General features: G+C 47.4%; 1 non-coding gene across 1 annotated transcript; it reads left to right on the top strand.

The window, feature by feature from the left end:
• Window positions 1-15,886: 15,886 nt before the first annotated feature.
• LOC121474357 lies at window positions 15,887-16,016 on the top strand. The gene has a single exon (XR_005983367.1). It is a non-coding gene; the product is annotated as a small nucleolar RNA SNORA33 (small nucleolar RNA).
• Window positions 16,017-19,842: the final 3,826 nt, after the last annotated feature.

Genomic DNA, 19,842 nt, shown 5'->3' with positions numbered 1-19,842 from the left:
TTGCCAAAAGCTATTTTGTGCCATCACCTAACTTTTAGTTGTATGTGTGTGTGTGCATATGTGTACACGTGTGCCACAACCTGGAAGCTGAATTATCAGTATTCGGGTTTTTATTTTTAAGTTTTTATTTATTTATTTTTTTGAGAGAGAGCGAGCAGAGAGGAGCGAATGGGGGAGGGAGAAGGATAAGCAGACTCCTCACTGAGTGTTCCATCTTGGGACCCCGAGATCATGACCTGAGCTGAAACCAAGAGTCAGACACTTAACTGACTGAGCCACCCAGTCACCTTACCGGTGTTTTAATAGCACTGTCGGTGTATTATTTTATTATTCAGGTTCCCTACAGTGTTAGGCTTGAGAAAAAATGGATTTGAAGTTAGCCAGAGACCTAGCTGGCCCTGCCCCTTATTAGCTATATGACCTTGAGCAAGTTAACCACTCTGGGTCTCAGATTTCTCATATATAAAACAGATTAATAAGGCCTGCTTGGCAGGGTGTTATGAACATAAGAGGTAATATATATAAAGGGCCTGACAAAGTAGGCAGTCAATAAAATGTTAATCATAATAATTATATTATTGCACATAATATATTAATATATAGTTTACATTTATTGTGTGCCTGCTATTATATTGTTCATATAACAATTATAAAGGCATTACGTAAATGTATTATTAAAGGCAACGAAAATGAAACAATTGAATGGGATGATCAGGAGGCCGGAGAAGCTTGAGGGCATGGAAGAGGAACCCTTCTGACTTAAGGCTTTTCTGACTGGGTGAGACCAAAGAAGCAGCTGGGCTGCTTTGGTGAGGGGATCCTTGGAACCTGTGGTTCCTCCGTGGGCATTTGGCATGGGAGTGAGCAATACAGGGCTCAGAATTAATCCTTCCACGTGGCTAAAGCCTCTTGACCCTGGGCACTTCATTTCACCATGGCAGCCACACCCTTGGCACAGTCCTGTCCGTGTCCTATTAGCGGAGGCAGCTGTGCACCAGGCATCACCTCCATCTGCTGCAGAGTTGGCCGGTCTTCCCAAGTGGCTCCCCTGCTCCGACACATCCCAGAGTGCCTGCCTAAGAGAAACCATGGGAACCGAGGGCTGGGGGAATAGGAGGCCCTGGATCCCAGCTCCCAGGACCACCCACCCTGACCTCCTCCCCTATGATTATTAAAAACATATTTCCGAGGGATTAGCAACTATGCCAGGGATGTTGATCTCGAAGTCTCAGTCAAACCAATGGTTTTAATCACTAGCTGCAGCCACATTAACATTATTAACTAAGGAGCAGTCTGCAGAGGTGGGGGTGGGTATAGAGTGAGGGGTTAGGGAGGAGAGGGAGGCACCTGCTGTGTGATTGAGCCCAGGGGCCACCCTGGGAGAGAGTGGTTCAAAACTGCACCTCCCCTCCTTCCATAATTAGGAGACAAGCTCATTAGGGCATTGAAGACATTGGTTTGAGGATGGGGAGCCTGTGTCCAGGCATTCTGAATTACTACCTCTTGGGGGAACCCTCAATGAGGCTTCCTGTGGGAGAGTCCATGGAGCAAGGAGCTCACTGTGCTTGGCCAAGTTTCTAGACTGGGGCTCCCTGTGAAGACCTTGCTCTTGGCTCACAAGTGTGGGCAAAAGTGCAGGAAATTCAGATGCCCCTCCCATCATCCCATGGCAGAGGTGATTGCTAAGTCCACTTCCAGTTTTTACCACTCCTGGCTGGGCTCCCATTTTTTAGCAAGCAACTGTAAATTATTAGCCATTGGGAGAGGCTAAATGTGGCCACTGGTGCTCTCAGGTTCTTTTGTGTGGGAGCACTGAGAGAGCTGATGGGAAGTTAAGAAGGCAGGAAGGGCACAGCCCAAGAAAATGATAGGAAAAACAGAGGCAGCTGAGGTGGTAGAGGGAGAGTAGAAATTGGGGAGTCTGGAGACCCCTCTAACTCCTAGGAACATTCTGGGAAAGAAGGTAGTCAACCCAGAGAGTTGTCCTTATAAATCTGTCCTTATAAATCTTGGTTGGAAGCTTTTGTATTTAACAAAAGTTTACCTAAGACTCGGGCCCATTACATATCCTCACTCCTCTCTCCCCTGCTCATTCTCTCTCTCTCTCTCTCTTTTCCCTCTTCCTGGTCTTTCATTCCTATCTCTGTTCCTGCTCTAGTGAGTGGCTAAGATCTGGAGTTGCCTTCTACTTCACCCAGTGCAGATTTTTCCTCCCAGCAAGACTCCTAGTAGCTCTGCCTCCACCTGGACCACCAGCTCAGCATCCTTGCTACCAGCCCCTACGAAAGAAGTTCATTCCTCCACCTCCCCTGGATAAAGCATCCCCTCTTCACTGGGTGCACCCCCATGCCTGGGCACAGAGGAACAAGTCACAGGAGAGAGGGAACCTACTAGAACCTGCAGGAACTCAGAAATGAGAAAGGTACAGATCCCAGAGCCAAGTGGAACCCAGTGTAAGTTCAAATAGCTGGATGCATGGTCAGCCAATCAGATTAAAAGAAGAGCTCTCCTGAGGCAGGGCGGAGGAGGGTAGAAGGAGCTGGGGTCTGGGGCCAGGCCCAGAGGGGTAAGGGTGGTGAGGTGGACACTGGAGAGCTGTGTGCTTGGCGGGAGACCAGGGGTTCTAAGATGAGGGCTGGAATGGGCGGAGGGGGGATGTGGCCTAGACTTGACCCCTGGAAGCCCAGACGAAAATGTCTGGCATCAATGTGAGGGGCACGGAGGCTCCTGTGTGGGGCCCTGGGCAGGGGAGAAGCAGCCTCTCTTTTGGTACCCCTGTGCACCAGGTAGAGGCAGGCACAGGGGAGAGAGTGGAGACTGTCCTGTCACCCTCCCCCAGGCAACCTGGTGTCTCTGAAACCCAAAGGCCCCAGCAGCCCCTCCTGCCCTTCCCTGCTCAGGCACAGTTGGTGACAGAGAACCAACTCTGAAATAAACACCATATAAGAACAACAACCCCCAGAAACTCCAAAGGGCTTTGATGTCGGGGCCAAGGGTTTTGACTAAACAAACTGGAAGCGATTTAGGCCGGAACGCTGGCGGCATGCTGAGGCGGCTGCAAGGGGGATTAATCGGGCCACCAGGAGCTAGGAGGGGACTCTCCCCTCCCTGTCCCCCAAATCAGAGAAGCGCAGGTGTGGGCATCTTCCTCATTTCCGTCCTTCCTCCTGCCAGAGGGCTGGGCCCTGTGGGGACCCTATGTCCGCCCAGCAAATGCACGGGGAGGGCAGGCAGGCGGTGTCCTCCCCATCTCTCCCCACTCAAGCCCCACTCCATTGCCCTCCATTGCTACCAAGTCTTCTCCTCCCCAGCTAGTCCTTACAACCAGTGTCTTATAAGGAACAACTCATTCTGGGAATAGATCTTGCCGCATCTGAAAAGTCCTCAGCCCTGTCACAGACATCGACAGCCGTCAGGTCCAACTAGAGAGTGAGGAGTTCAATCCTTGGAGCCTCATTGATTTCCTCCCTAGAGGGTGGCCTCCCTGAGGACAGGAACTGTGTCTTGTTTGTCTCTGCTCCCTGGTATCTACCGTAGTGTCTAATGAAGGTCGCTAGGAAGTACATGTTTGTTGAGTGAACAAGTGAATTACCGCTTGGGGGAATCATGGTGAGTGAAAGTTCTTGCTCTATCATAAGGCTCATTTCCTCTGCAAAAAGGCAATTCCCAGCTCATAAGTGGGCTTTTTTTTTTTTTCAAGATTTATTTACTTATGGGGCCCCTGGGTAAGCTTCACTCTTGAAGCTCAGGTTATGATCTCAGGATCCTGGGATAGAGCCCTGCGGTGGGCTCCCTGTTCAGTGGGGAGTCTGCCTCTCCCTCTCCTCCTACCCCCCGCCCCACCCCTGCTCCTGTGCTCTCTCTCTCAAAATCAAAATCTTTTATTTATTTATTTGAAATAGAGTGAGAGCATGCAGAGGGAGAGGTAGAGAAGATACTCCTTGCTGAGCAGACACCTAAGGAGGGCTCCATCCCACCACCCTGAGATCATGACCTGAGCTTTAAGAGTCGAATGCTTAACCAACTGAGCCACCCCAGTGCCCCTCATAAGTGATTATAAGTGATTATACACATACACACATATATATACTGTTGATACAAAATGTATGTGAAGTGCCCAGCCCAGGGTAGAGTGTGCACCAGGTACACCATGACTGGTCACAAGTATGATTTAGGCTGCATCCCAACTAGTCTGTATTTCATTTGTAGCAAAAAGAACCTACATTTAAAACACCTGGGTGGCTCAGCGGTTGAGCGTCTGCCTTGGGCTCAGAGTGTGATCCTGGAGTCCCAGGATCAAGTCCCATATTGGACTCCCTGCGAGGAACCTGCTTCTCCCTCTGCCTGTGTCTCTGCCTTTCTCTCTGTGTATCTCTCATGAATAAATAAAATATTTAAAAAAATAAAGAAATAAAAAATACAGATCGTATTTATTTATTCATGAGACACACGGGGAGAGAGAGAGAGAGAGAGAGAGAGAGAGAGAGAGGCAGAGACACAGGCAGAGGGAGAAGCAGGCTCCATGCAGGGAGCCTGATGTGGGACTCGATCCCAGGTCCCCAAGATCATGCCCTGGGCCAAAGGTGGCGCTAAACCACTGAGCCACCCAGGCAGCCCCTAAATAAGATCTTTAAAAAAAAAAAAAAAAAAAAAAAAAAAAGAACCTACATTTGTGAATGTGCACAGAGGGGCTGAGAAGAAAGAGGCTCAATTCTCCTTCCAGGGTAGCCATTCAGGCAGGCGGGCAAGGCAAGAGCATCTCCTTCCTCTGCCCAACCTTCAAGTGTGAAGAAAGCAGAAGAGTTCTGGAATCTTGTGGTGGCTTCCACCATTAAAGACCCCACCCCCAAAAGAGCCCCTCTGCTCTGTAAGGAGGTTCCCCCTGGCTCTTTCCTCTGACTGTACCTTGGCTGTTTCTATCCCTCATACCCCTTGCTGAAGGCCATCTGCCTTCCTGCCTTTTTTTTTTTTTTTAATCTTAATTACTGTTTTACATTTAATCACTAAGTCTTGAGTAATAAGATCCAAAAAGGATTGGTGAGGTCTCCCCAGGCTGGACTGACTCTCACAAAGGAAAACAAAACAAAAAAAAAAAGGAAGCCATTCAGAGACCCACACACATGCTTACACACTTTCTTAGGCAGACATCCATGCAGGGTCCTGGACATTAAAAAAGAAGTACCAGGAACACAGGTGTGCCGCACACACATATGGACACACTTAGATATACACACATACTGTCTCCAACACAAGTGTCTACACATACACACACACACACACACACACACACATTAAGCACCAACAAAGAAACCCCAACAAAGTGGCGCGCGTACAGGGACTCACGGGAGGCCTGATGACTGTACTTCCAGCTTCACCTCCCAACTCAAGCACAAAAATCTGTCTCCAATTATCTGGCCCGTGTTGGGAGCAACAGGAAATCCAGAGCTGCCTGTCTTCTGGGGGAGATGCCGGGATTTCAGCCATTTCTCCATCGTTGAAAAACAAAAGCCTTCTGGCCTCACGTCCTTCTCTCTGCGTCCAAGTCAGCTGGGGCTAGAAGGGTGTGGGTGGGGACCGGAGGGGGTGTAACATGGAGCCTAAGAACAGCTTGACTAAGAACCGCTTAAGGAGCCTGGGAAAGGGGCCAGGGGTCTCTGAGCCCTGAGCGTGAGCCTTTCAACCTTCGTCCCAAAGACTGAAGAGGGCAGTGGCTCTGGTGGAGAATAGGGGCCTTCGGCAGGGACCTTGGAAGCAGTAATGATCCTAGATACCAGCTCGTAATGTGACAATGCAGCACCGTGGAACCACCACCAGATTTGCAATCAGACTGGGCTCAGGTCCCAGATCTGCAGTGAGCCAGCTGCCAGTGATCTCACTTCTCAAAGCCCCACTTAGAGAATGGTGGTGGTACCAGTGACACACCCTTAGAGGATGTGAGGTGGGCCCAGCACTAGTGTAGCTGGGGAAAGTGACCATGAAGGTCCTTCCTGGCTGTGGGATGGTCTCCCAATCAGCCAAGTTCCCCCTAGAACTGGGAGCTCTTCTGGTCTCCTTCAGATGCACTTGCTACTCCCACAGAAGAAAAAATACTGGGAGTGCCTAGGTGTCTCAGTAGGTTAAGCATCTGACCCTTGATTTTGGCTCAGGTCATGATCTCAGGGTTGTGAGATCGAGCCTTGCATTGCAGCCTGCTTGGGATTCTTTCCCTCTCTTACTTCATGCCCCCCTCAAAGAGAGAGAGAGAGAGAGAGAGAGAGAGAGAATATTGTTTTGAGATACTTTGAGTCCACTCCTTCATCCTCCTTCCCTTAGCAGATGGAGCAGCTCTCACCATCTTGCAGCTTTCCCACTTGGCTGCACAGCCCACACCCCAACATGCCCATTCCTGAAGTTCCTTATGTCAATGGAAGTGGCGTGGGGTGGTGGAAAGACCACTGCATTTGGGGGTCTTTCCTGTTTTTAAAGGCAGCTACCCCTAATTCAGCCCAGCCTTAACTTCCACGGGCAATAGGCACTCCACCTGGCTTTGTTTGAGGGAGTGTTAGAGATTGTGACTGCAGGGGCGCCTGGCTAGCTGGGTCAGAAGAATGAGCGACTCTTGATCTCAGGGTTGTGGGTTCGAGGCCCCATGTTGAGGGTAGAGATTACTTAAAAATAAAATCTTAAGGAGGGGCCTGGATGGCTCAGGTGGTTAGGCGTCAGACTTGGGCTTGGGTCCTGAGCTCCGAGTTCTGGGATGGAGCTCCAAGTGGAGCCCTGCATCAGGCTCTGTGCTCAGGGGGAGAGCCTCCTTCTCCCTCTCCCTCTGCTCCAGCCCCCCACCCAGTGCTCAGTCTCTCTCTCTCTCTCTCTCTCTCTCTTTCAAATAATAAATAACATTTTTAAAAAAATAAAATATTAAAAATTAAAAAACAGATTGTGACCATTATATGGCATGGTTCTCAAGGGCTTTAAGGAAGGAGCTTCAGAAAGACTCTTGACACAACCCTAGTCCTTCTCTGTGGCTTCAGCACTTCATAGAATTTGCAGTTGGGAACCTACTGCTCTATGAAATAGTATTTAACTGTTTTAGTCTAAGTTCCTCCACCAGACAGGGGTTCCCAGAGACCAAACTCTGTCTCCCCCATCAGACGGGGAGTTCCGGGTCACGCTCTCAACACTCCAGTCAGGTATTGGCCCAAGCACACCTGGAGGACTGTGTGCTGTGCTGGGAGGGCAGCGGGTCTCGACTGGGCAGCCCCTCCCCAGCCTGTGGAAAGGGAGAGGTTTAATCCAGACTCTCATGGGCACTTGAAACAAAGGGATGCTAAACCCATAGAGTAAGCTGGAAAGGAAGAGTCCCCCTTCTCTTCTTTATATGTGAAAGATCTGGGATGGGCTGACAGGGTGGATGGGGAACAGCAGAAATATGGGGAGAAGGAGAAGGGAATGAGAAGAGGGGAATATGTGAGTGCCACTTGGTCAGGAACAGCTTTACACAAGGGGGCTGGAGGGTAATGAGAGGGTCCCTTAGGGGGGCCTGCTTGACACTCATCAACGGTGTAGCTGGGGCTTGGGTTTCCACTGCCAGTCAGCAGACACCTAAGATCCCAGAGCAGGGTCAGAAGCTCAGATGACCCCCTCTTCTCTCTTGGAAAGCATGGAGAAGACACCTTATCTTCCCCCTTTCAGGCCCCCACCATATGACTTTTTAACAGGGATTCCCAATGTGGGGTCAAGGGCCATGAAACAGTCCAGCTCTGGAATTCACAGGTCCCTGCTCGGCCTGTCCAACCTGGCCCTCAGAGGATTGCTCAGAGAGTCCACCCACAGTCCGAGCGGCCCTCCTTTGAAGGCCAGGCAGAGCGGTTCAGCTTTCCAGACTGCGGCGGGAGTGAGTCACGGTCTAACAATGTGATCTGTCAAGTGCTGCAGCTCCCTGGGCTGGTCTTGCCCACAGCCTCTTGCCGCCTGGGTTCTCCCTGGGCGTTCCTCAGTCTCACCAAATGTGGAGCTCGTGCTGGCAGCTTTTCTGTGCACTCCCCGCCAACCCCAGCGCCAGTTGACTTTTATAGTATAGCAGACCTGATGAGGGCCCCCAGCCAGAGAGATGGTCCAAGGTGGAAAATGCCAGAACTATGGGGCACCTTTCCCAGGATTGGAGTCCAGACTCAGAGTGAAGAGTTAGGGCCGAGGGAGAGCAAAGGGAAAGAAACTGAGGTCTGTGTGGCAAAGATTCAGATGAGCATGGAATTCAGTACAGGAGGTCAAGAGTGGATATGTACCCCAAAACTTTGAACAGTATATATATATATATATTTTAAAAATATTTTATTTATTCATTCATGAGAGACACAGAGAGAGAGAGAGAGGCAGAGACACAGGCAGAGGGAGAAGCAGGCTCCAGGCTGAGAGCCAGATGTGGGACTCGGTCCTGGGACTCCAGGATCACGCCCTGGGCCAAAGGCAGGCACTCAACCGCTGAGCCACCCAGGTATCCCTGAACAGTATACTTTAAAAGGGTGAACTTTCTGAAATGTGTATTATAAATATCAACGAAGCTGGTTTGTAGGGTTTTTTTATATTTTAAAAAAGATTTTATTTATTGGACAGAAAGAAAGAGAGAAAGAACAAGTAGGGAGAGCGGCAGGCAGAGGGTCTGCAGGGAGCCCAACGTCCTGGGATCAGGACCTGAGCTGAAGTGAAGCCAGATGCTTAATCAACTGAGCCACCCAGGTGCCCCTGGTTTGTGTTTTTTAAAAGACAAGTGTCTGAGTGGGCTGTAGGTGAGTGTGTTCCCACAGGGAGGTCATTCATGTTGGCCTTGTGGGGTAGGTAGGGGTGAAGGAGAAGATGTTTACAAGGACCCGGCTGCCTCTAGGTTTGAGTGGATCTGGGTTAGACTAGAGCAATGGCACCTATGTGGATGGTGGGGTTGGGACAAGCCCCTGCCCATGGAGATCCAAGTGAGACTCATCCAGAGCCGCAGGGGAAGGAGAGAGATGGCTTTCCATTTCTCCTTCCAAGAACTCAAAGTGAACAAATGCTCCTCCTTCCAGTCATTAGACACGTTAACCATGGTACCCTTTCTCATCCAAGGCCCATCCAGAACTTGTTGGCCTTGCTATGAGCCTCAATGTCCACATTGGACACCCTGAAACACCACCACCCAAATGACCCCTTCCACTGATTCAGTTAACAGTGTACATTTCCCAACAACCTTGAGACCCACCCACAGAAAACAAGGCAAACAAGGGATGCATCTAGTCTCATTCAGGGCTCTTATGTTTTCACTCTTTTCATCTGATGTTTTTAATTCTCACTTTTGATTTCCATTGCACAACAAGGCAGGATATAAATAACATTTTTTATTTTTTGCCATATTTATTTATTTACCCATGAGAGACACACAGAAAGAGGCAGAAACATAGGCAGAGGGAGAAGTGGGCTCCCCATGGGGAGCCCGATGTGGGACTTCATCCCAGGACTCCCGGATCACTACCTGAGCCAAATGTAGATGCTCAACCACTGAGCCACCAAGGCACCCCTAAATAACATTTTAAAAATATCATTTGCAAAACACTTTCATATACATTTTTTCTTTTGGTGCTCAGAACAGCCCACGTGGAAGGTAAAGTTTAAGCTATTTCTATTTTGAGGCCGAGAGAAATTAAGGGACTCAATTAAGGTCACCTGGCTATTGAACAGTGCAGTGGGAACAAAAACTCATATCCAAACCCTGAGATATGCCACTTTCCTCTGCAGAAGGCACCAGAAGCAAGCCCTGGAGAAGGACCAGGTTGTCTTCCTGCTGTCTTGCCAGTGTACACATCACCACCCAACAATGCAGACAGGCCTTTAATGGAGAAGTGTCTGTGCCCATCTGCTCAATGTGGGAGACCAGAGCCGCAGGAGAAGGAGAGAGATGGCTTTCCATTTCTCCTTCCAAGAACTCAAAGGAATGTTCCTCCTTCCAGTCATTAGACACGTTAACCATGGTACCCTTTCTCAGCAAAAGGGCAAACAAGACACTTTTCTCCTAAGCCTTAGGCACAGGTTCCTACTGTTCTCTGGAAGGCTGATAGGATCTCCTGACTTCACTGGGGCAGCTCTGCCTTAAGACCCCTTTCAGAGGAGAGTCCACAGGGGTGATTGCAGTGGTGGTGGCCGTGGGTCCCCAATTCTTCCCATTTTCCAAACTTAAAGCGGGGAAAGAAAACAGGCCACACAGTCAGGAGAGCCTCTTTGTTAACAAACATGGATCAACTATAGGTGACACAAGGATGGGTCACACAGTCTCTGCTTCCCAGTCTTCAGGCTGAGGTGCCACAGGAATGAGGATGCAAGATACAGCAGACATGAGTCATGAAAGAAGTATACACGATGAAGCCAGACTAGGGAACTAAGTGGGAAATCTGGGGGATCTGAACAGAGGCTCTCAGGTCAATTACATTTGGGAAGGACCCAGAAGGATATGTAAAATTCATCTTCTTTCTTCTTTACAAAAATTTATTACCCTTACTTTTTAAACAAAGGGTGGGGTGGGAAGAGAGAGAGAGAGAGAGAGAGAGAGAGAGAGAAGCGGGCATCATTGATGGAAGGGGAGCAAAGAGGAAGGTGTTCTAGGCACAGGAGGCCTGGCAGGGGCAATGGCACAGGGATGGAATGTGGGCCCACTTGGGAAGCATTGAGTAATTCAATTTGATTGGGCATGAGGTAGTGGAAAGAAGGACTGGAAAGGTAGACCAGAGCCATATCACCACGGGGGCCCCTAAATTCCAAGCTAAGGAATTTGCACTTCATTTAGTAGGCCACAGGGAACCTCCACAAGTGACTGGATTACAAGTGTGCTTTAGGAGGAAAACTCCAGCAGCCATGCGTGGGATGAACTAGAGGTAGAGGTCCCATTAGTTAAGCGACTAGAGAATGATGTGGACCTTCATATGGACGCCATTCTTGGGAACCGGAAGGCAGGAAGATACTCATCCAAAGCTCCCATGTCTTGATTCCATCTTTATTCTGAGGACAGATACAGAGATGAACAAAGACACAAGCTCTAGCTGATTCATATATAGCCTTGTGGAGAAGGCAATAAAGGAGCAGTTATCCTGCAATAGGGTCAAGTGCACAACAGGGTCAAGTACTCAGGGACTGCAAAAAAAAGGGGGGGATTTGAGAAATGGTTCAGAGATTTCCCATGTAGAAAAGAACACTGACCCTCACATTTTTTCTTCCCTGATTTAGTCTAAATAGTGCTGCTCATAGATGCATTTGTGTTTAGCTGGCATCTAATCTGAGGAAGTTTTGCCAAGCCAATCATAGGGCAAATGATCCCACTGAACACAAACAAATGTCCAGGTTCTCTGTTCACCCTCCTAACACCTAGAGGGGGAGGGGTGGGAAAACCCAAGCAGGGACTAACCCACTGGACTGGGTGGTTTGAGAAGCCCAAGGACCCAGTGTTAATTCTGACCTGAAGACACATGTCCCCACCTCTCAGCTTTGCTTAATTGGGTTACAGGAATTAGTCTTGAGAACAGAGAAAAGGCAAGAAACCACATTCTCCTCACTCTTAAGCCTCTAAAGAAGAGGTCAAGTGAGGTCACCCCTGCTTGACCTGGTGAGGATGGCCAAGCAAGGAAAATGGCTTTTTGGGAGATGTCATAAGGCAGGCCAGCAAAGGGCAGGCAGGAAGAGAGAGGGAAAGTCAGACCAGGGACAGCTGGGGAGGATGCCCCAAGGTGGTGCCTGGCACAGAGGAGGCCTCTGCTAATTATTTTACAGATTGCATGAATCAGCCCCAGAGGTCAGGGGGCACTCATTTTAGGAGAAATGCAACTAAAATGGCAGCAAGAAACCACCTTTCACCTATTGGATAGGCAAAGATCAGGAGGCTTGGTAAGATTCTGTGTCAGTGAGGGTGTAGGAAACATCCCCTCCAATGTCCTGCTGATGCAGCCATAAGTGGATAGCTTCAGTGCAAGGCAATTTAGTAGTATGGATCAACATTACAAATGTGTGTAATTTGCAGGCAAGCAATCTCACTTCTGGGAATTTATCAAGCAGATATGCACATGTGCAAAGTGACCTATATACAGTGTATTTATTTGCAGCTTTGCTTGTAAGGTACGATTAGAAAATAAAATAATCGGGGCTGGTAAAATTGATTATGGCTTATCCTCAATTAAACACAGGTATTATGAATTATGACATGGACTGATCTGTAAGATCAATTGTCCAAAAAAACTACAGGAAAAATAGTGTGTATAGTACGCACGATTTGTGTGAACAATAGAAAACAACATATGCATGTTTGTATGCTGTCCTGAGTATAGGAAGAAAAATACATATTTGCTTATAAAAGCATAGACTATGTCTAGAAAGAAACACTAGAAAACTTGGGTTTGCCCCCCAGGATGATGAACTGGGTTAGCTGTGGAGCGGGAACATTGTATACTCATTTGTACCTTTAAAATTTTGTGCTAGGTACAAGTAGTACTTACCAAAAACATTTTTAGTACAAGCAAATTAAATAGGAGAGAACTGGTCAAGGAGGCTTATGGTTGTTTCCTCCAACAGGGGCTCCCGGAGCAGTCCTGTCCCTGTGTGCTGGTCTACAGCACCCCCTGCTGCTGCTTGTGAGCACTCTCAGCGCAATGTGGGTGTGGGGGTGACAGAGCAGGGGATTCTTTGAGGGAGCACTGGGGTCTCTTTAAACAAAGAAAGTGGAAAAAAAATAAACAAAGAAAGTGGAAAGGACGGCATGCAATATTGGAGCTGGAGGAGATTCAGACAGGACAGGATGTGCCCTGTGGCATCAGAGGTGTAGCAAGCTGGGCGCTGGGAATGAGCAGTCCTGGGTTCGAGTCCCGACCCTACCCTCCCTGGCTGTGTGCTCTTGGACACATGACCCTCTTAGTAAGTCTCAGCTCTTACCCCGTAAATTGCTCTAATAATATTTACCTCTAGGGTTGTTTTGAGGATCCAGTAGGGCACAGAGTGTAAACAGTGCTTTAGAATCGGAAAAGAGCTATAAAATCTAGGGGATTATTTTTAACTAGCCCCTCTCATTTTATGAGGAAATAAGAGGTAGTATAGGGCAGTGGTTAAGACAAGGATTCTGCAGCCAGAACTGCTGGACTTGGAAGCCTAGTTTTACCACTCATGGGCTGGGATGATCTAGGGTAAATTAATTTGGAGACTTTCATTTTTCGTCTATGAAATAGGGTTAATAATGACATTTTCATATGTTGTTGTGGGGATTAAGGGAATAAATACACACAAATAAAGCATTTGGTATAGTGTCTGGCACACATGAAGTGCTGAGTAAGCATCTGCTATTATTGATTCCTTATAAGATCTACAATGCTTATGTACCTTATGTAGGACCTTGACACATATGAGCGAGTCTTACCATTTTATAGGTGAAGAAACTGAAGCATGGAAAGGGGATGTGACTTGCCCAAGCCACCCAACTAATGAGTACTAATAATTCTCCTTCCAAAGAACCTTAGGCATCTCCTGGACGTTAGCACTCTAGTTCAGAGGGCATTCCCAGGTGGGAGTGTATTTCTTACTCCCCGCAAACTGAAGAAAAACTGGACTGGATGGGGGATGGAAGAAGGTGGGAGAAAGGGGGGCATGAGGAAGAGAAGCTGTCCTGGGGGAAGATATGGAGACTAGGCTTGTGGGGAGACGAGAGGCATGCTGTGTCAGAGTCTAGGAGAATTTGGCAAAGAGATGTGGCATGACCAGGAAACCGAGTGGGAATTGGGGGTCTGGGACACTGAAGAACTTAGGGGAGAGATTCAGGCCAGGGGATTTTCAGGGGATTTTCAGCCAAATTCTTGGTAGGGAGGAACTGAGATCATGATGATAATGACCATCCTCACTGTTGAACAGTTATTTCCTGAGACGGGCAAGATGGTGTAGTGGAAAGAGCACTAATAAGAATGTTTAAAAAAAAAAAAGAATGTTTTGATCATCTATGATGTGCCAGGTGATCAAATGCATGGAGGTAAAAGACTGCTCTTTGCTAATCGGGGGCCTGTGGGCAGTTTTCTATAACTTCTGAGATTCTGTTTTCATAACAGGCATAGTAATCCTTGATGGCACTCTCATGGAAGATGAAGTTAGGCAACAATGGATGTGAGAGCCATCACGGTGCCTGGTATCCTGAGGGCACTCACGAATGTCGAATGGAGCATCCCTGTGTATGGCACTGAGCCAGGTACTATGAAGGAGACAAGAAGCACAAGATGATGGGGCGCCTGGGTGGTTCAGTGGTTGCGCATCTGCCTTTGGCTCAGGTTGTGATCCCGAGGTCCTGGGATCGAGTCCCACATAGGGCTCCCAGCAGGGAGTCTGTTTCTCCCTATCCCTATGTTTCTGCCTCTCTCTGTATCTCTCATGAATAAAGAAATACAATCTTTTTTTTTTTCTTTTTTAAAGAAGAAGCCCGAGATGAGAATACTGCGGCCAACGGGCAGGCTTGAAGTCTAGTTGAACAGACAGGACACATAAAAGGTTTAAAGACAAAACCAAATGAAAGTCACCATTTTACATTTCAAGGACTGGAATGAGTAGCTGAACAGTTTGAGGAATGAGCACCCCACCAAGGGCTGAACTGCTGAAGGAGGCTCCCTGAAGACGTGTGAGTGAGACCTTAGGGGACCTAATTCAGTTGAGAAGAAGGAGGTGTGCCCCAGGTGGAAAACAGAGTAAACCTACAGGATGAGAAAGCAGTGAGCAGAACTAGTGCTTACTGAGTGCCTGCGCCAGATCGTGCACTTTGCCTTGGGCTTTCCCAGACCTAACCTTCCTGGATCCTCACCACCACTTGTGAGTGCTTGTCTCTCTCCCCGTTTTATATATGAGGGATATTGAGAATCAAAGAAGTTAAGTAACTCACTTATGATCACTCTTCATAAATGGGTGAATCAAAATTCAAACCCAGAGCTCTGGCCACAAAATCCACATGAAGGAACTAAAGTCAGCAATATGAGGCTAAGGAAATCTATGTGTTACACTCATTCGTTCATTCAACTACTATTTAGTGAGTGTTTGCTATGTGCTAGGCATTGTGCTAAGTGCTGTCTGGGCCACCATGAACAAAACAGATCCCTGCCCTAACAAGGCTATATAGCATGGAAGGCTGGCAGATTTTAAAAAGATCTATAGCCAAATAAGTGCTATGAGGGACACAAAATGAGAGCGACTATGAGAGAATAATGCAGGTCCTTGGTAGGCTGGGGAGTCAGCACAAGCCTCTCTGAGGAAGTCACATTTAGGTGGAAGCTTGAAGAATGAGTAGAATTGGCTGAGGGAAATGGAGTCCCAAGTCAGAGGAGCATTCCAGGTAAAAGAAATAGAAAATGCAAAGGCCCACAGGAAGAAACTAGAGACTGTTTGGAGGAGTCTTGTGAAGGCAGGAGGGTGCTGAGGGGAGGCTGGGGGGTGTGGCACAGGCCATATAACACAGATCCACATACACCACATTAGGAACTTTGGACTGGATCCTCAGTGCACTGAGAAACCAGTGATGGGTTTTAAGCAGGAGAGTGACGTAATCCAACTGATGTCTGAGAAAAATCATTCTGGGATGCTGTGTGGAAGAGGATAAAGAGGCCAAGAGCGGAAGCAGCAGCAAACTGCAGTCACCTTGGAAGGCTGGTGGTGGCTTGGATGGGGATGGAAGTGTGTCTTGAGGTGAAGTACTGAGAATGAAGTGGATATGAGGAGGGTAAGGAGGGTTTTTGCAAAGTTCACTCTGAGGTCTGAAGATGTAATTCTAGAGGTAGGGAAGTCTGGAGGAGGAGCAGATTTGGGACAGCAGGGAGTGGGCCAGGAGTTTACAGGACTGTGGGCACAGGGAAGGTGGGAATATGATTTGAAAATATTCAACTCTAATCCAGCCAATGAATCTGCTTACCTGAATGTGTTTCTGCGGAAATTTAAAAATCGCTGGCAATAGTAATGCCATGCTACAAACCTTAAAGACATTGAAGTCCTTAAGGTCCCTGAAAATGGCTATAAGAAATTTTAATGTTGGGAAACATTTCCCTAAGACATGAGCTAACTTTGTAAAACTTCACCATAACTAGTGCTAACAACTTGGTAGAATTTCTAAATGTTTAAAAAATGGAAAAAAATTGAAAATATTCAATCCTTTTATAAAACAGAAATAAGTTGGTAGTTTGTTGGGACACCTGAGTGGCTCAGGGTTGAGTGTCTGCCGTCTGCTCAGGGCATGATCCTGGTCTAGGGATTGAGTCCCACGTCGGGCTCCCTGTGAGGAGCCTGCTTCTCCCTCTGCGTATGTCTCTGCCTCTCTCTGTGTGTCTCTCATGAATAAATAATCTTTAAAAAAAACTGAAGAATGATTTTTAGATTTTTTTTAAAAAATTTTATTTATTCATGAGAGACACACAGAGAGAGGCAGAGACACAGGCAGAGGGAGAAGCAGGCTCCATGCAGGGAGTCTGACATGGGACTCGATCCCAAGTCTCCAGGGACACACCCTGGGCTGCAGGCGGCGCTAAACCGCCATGCCACTGGGGTTGCCCTGAAGAATGATTTTCTTTTTTTAAAGATTTTATTTATTTATTCATAGTGACACAGAGAGAGAGAGGCAGAGACACAGGCAGAGGGAGAAGCAGGCTCCATGCAGGGAGCCTGACGTGGGACTCGATCCGGGGTCTCCAAGATCACGCCCAAGAATGATTTTTTTTTTAAAGTTGGTAGTTTATAAAATACAAGTGAAACATTTAAAGATGTTTGGGTTTTTTTTTTTTTTTTTTTTAAGATTTCATTTATTTGGGGGAGAGAAAGCACACGGGTGAAAGAGCAGGAGCAGGGGGAGCGGCAGAGGAAGAAGCAGATTCTCTGCTGAGCAGGGAGCCCAACACCAGGCTTGATCCGAGGACCTGGGTACCCCGGGATCATGACCTGATCTGAAGGCAGACACTCAACCAACTGAGCCACCCAGGCGCCCCTAAGATGTTTTAATTATAGGTGACGAGCTAGTAAGCAAAATGTTAGATATAGAGGTCATAGAATGTGTTAAATAGCAAGTAGAGCATGTGTGGATAGGACTAAGGGATACCTAATATTCACAAGGCACCTGCATACTAAGTAGTCATGGCATGCCAAATGCATAAAAGGTACTAAATATTTATGATATCCTAAACATGCATAAGACACTCAAGGTGCTAAATATACCAAAGGCACTAATATTCAGCATAGACTAAATGTACCTGGGGACTCAACGACCATGATGTTTTAATATGATACTTTGGTGACATCTTTGTCATGCCGTATGACCTTTGGCGACACACCAATGTTCCCTGTGTACTCTGCCCAAGATACACAAATATACTCATGGCTGCTCAGGAGGCTAATTAGCGAGTTACAGCTACGGCCCTGAGTACTTGTTCACGTGCCTGTCGTCGGCCCAGTGCACCTTTCCATCTGTGGGTCCCCTTGCTTGAACGGCAACTCTGGTCCTTTGTAATTTGAGCGGAGAAAGCTGATGCAGCAGAAATACAGAATACATTGACATTGCAAACCCCCGCTTAGGTAGTGTGCTCCTTCCACCCTGTTGTACCCTACTCTGAGCTGATAAAGAAGACCCCTCCCTCTCCCCTTGCTTCTTGCTATGTGTTTTGACTTCATAAACCATGTGATTTGAGCATTAAGCAAGATTCTTTCTATACTGCGACCTTAGGGATAGCTCAGCTGATCGTGAACATGGAGGCTAACATCACAGTATGGTAACAGTGGATTTCCCACCCAATAGAATTCATGAGCATTTTTTTCTTTCTTTCTTCCTTTTTTCTTTTCTTTTCTTTTTTTTTTTCAGAAAGAGAGCATGTTTAATGTGGTGGTTTGGAAAGATTATGTGGCAGCTGAATGTGGCATGGACTGAAACAGGGAGACTGAAGGTAGAACAAAGTCAAGTCCTGGCTAGGAGCCTGGGACCCCAATTCAGTGTGGGGGCACTAGGAATAAAAGGGTAGGGTGGGTTTGAAGAAACATTAAAGAGGAAATATCAGCAGAATTTATGGCATACTGGCTCGAAGTAAGACCTTGTGGGTGGAGTCAAAGAACTTAAAAAATTTCAAATGTGGGGAGTGAAGAGAGTGTTGTTAGATCCACTGAATTGAATGTGGAGAACCAGAGGAAAGAACTGGCTTGAAGAGGAAAAGCATTAGATTTTAGACCAGTTAGTTGCAGGTGCTCAGGGGGCCTAGTTAGTTCCGGCAATGGCCTTGGCATTAACTGATCCTTCTCTCTATTCCCTATATCCACATAGTCACCAAGTCCTATTGCTCTATCTCCTAAAAATATCTCCAATCTGTCTCTTGCTTTCTCTTCATGCTTACCTTACTGCCATATCTCCAGTTCAGGTTCTTGTCCTTTTTTTTTTTTTTTTTTTAAGATTTCATCTCTTTATTCATGAGAGACACAGAGAGGCAGAAGCATAGGCAGAGGGAGAAGCAGGCTCCCTGCAGGGAGTCCCATGCAGAACTTGATCCCAGGACCCCAGGATCACAACCTGAGCCAAAGGCAGATGCTCAACCACTGAGCCCCCCAGGTGCTCCAAGTTCGTGTCCTTCTCTCAGGTTCTTCCAATAAACTCTAGCTGGTGCCCTCTCACAGTCATCTGCTTCTGCAAAGCAAGGAGGGTCATGGTGGTGGGGGGTGTTAAATAATTGTTCTAAATGTATAACATGGCTTATTATGCCTTTGCTCTTCTTGCTGCCGTTGTGGATGGCTGGGGAGAAGAACCATCCTGGATCCTCACCACCACTTGTGAGTGCTTATCTCTCTCCCCATTTTATACATGAGGGATATTGAGAATCAAAGAAGTAACACACTTATGGTCACTCTTCATAAATGGGTGAATCAAAATTCAAACCCAGAGCTCTGGCCACAAAATCCACATGAAGGAACTGAAGTCAGCAATATGAGGTTCTGTGTTCTCCCACGCCAAGCACTGAATCCAGGAGTGTTGGGAGGACTGAGGAGCTTTGTTGCACTCAAGATAACTGGCCTGAAACTCTCTGATGATTTGCTATTGTGGAGGGGACACAGGCCATGAGCAATGCGCAGTGTCCTGTAGTCGCAGCCCAATAAGGACACCACAAGACCCTGGGGAATGACAATGAAGGCAGGGTACCTGGTTAATAGTTATCTCACATTCTTGTCAGTTTGGGACTTAGACATGGGAATGTAAGATGAGGTTGTGGGAGGGAAAGAGTCACCCCAGAAATGGAGTGGTATCAAGGCTTCATGGTAGAAGGGGTCAGAGTTAGGGTCAGGCACAGAAGGCAGCTGAGTTGTGGGGACAAAAAAAAATCATATTCTGAGTAGAGAGTTAAGGATGGAAGGAGCCAGCAAGAATGAGCCATGGGTTAAACAATCAAAGAGGTCAAATCCAGGGGGTTCTAGGGCAGAAAGAAAAAAGCAGGTAGCAGAGTATGGGTAGATCAACCAAGTGTAGTCTGAGGAATCAAGTGTCAGGGAGTAGGAGTTCAGGCTGAGAAACTGGACAGTAACAGGTAAGGCACCACCAGGCAGAGAGTTGTACCTCAACAGTCAAGAGGTCACTCCAAAAGAAAAGAGCAGCAAGAATGCAGCTAAAACCATTCTAAGTCAAGAGGGGCAGGGGGTCTCGATTTCCCAATTAGGAACAGACCCATTTTAGGGTGTGAGTTTCTTATAACTTGACAATGATTTTTCTATTATCATCCTATCTTTTGCCTGGCCAGGGATGTTTTTGAGGCTGCCCGGAAATAACCATGAACATATCCTTAGTATTTATCCCTATGCTTGTCTGAGCCCAAGGATCCGCTAGTCATT

Source organism: Vulpes lagopus, chromosome 12 (genome assembly GCF_018345385.1).
Source record: "Vulpes lagopus strain Blue_001 chromosome 12, ASM1834538v1, whole genome shotgun sequence".
Taxonomy (NCBI): Eukaryota; Metazoa; Chordata; class Mammalia; order Carnivora; family Canidae; genus Vulpes; species Vulpes lagopus.
This window is presented reverse-complemented; position numbering and strand designations above follow the sequence as displayed.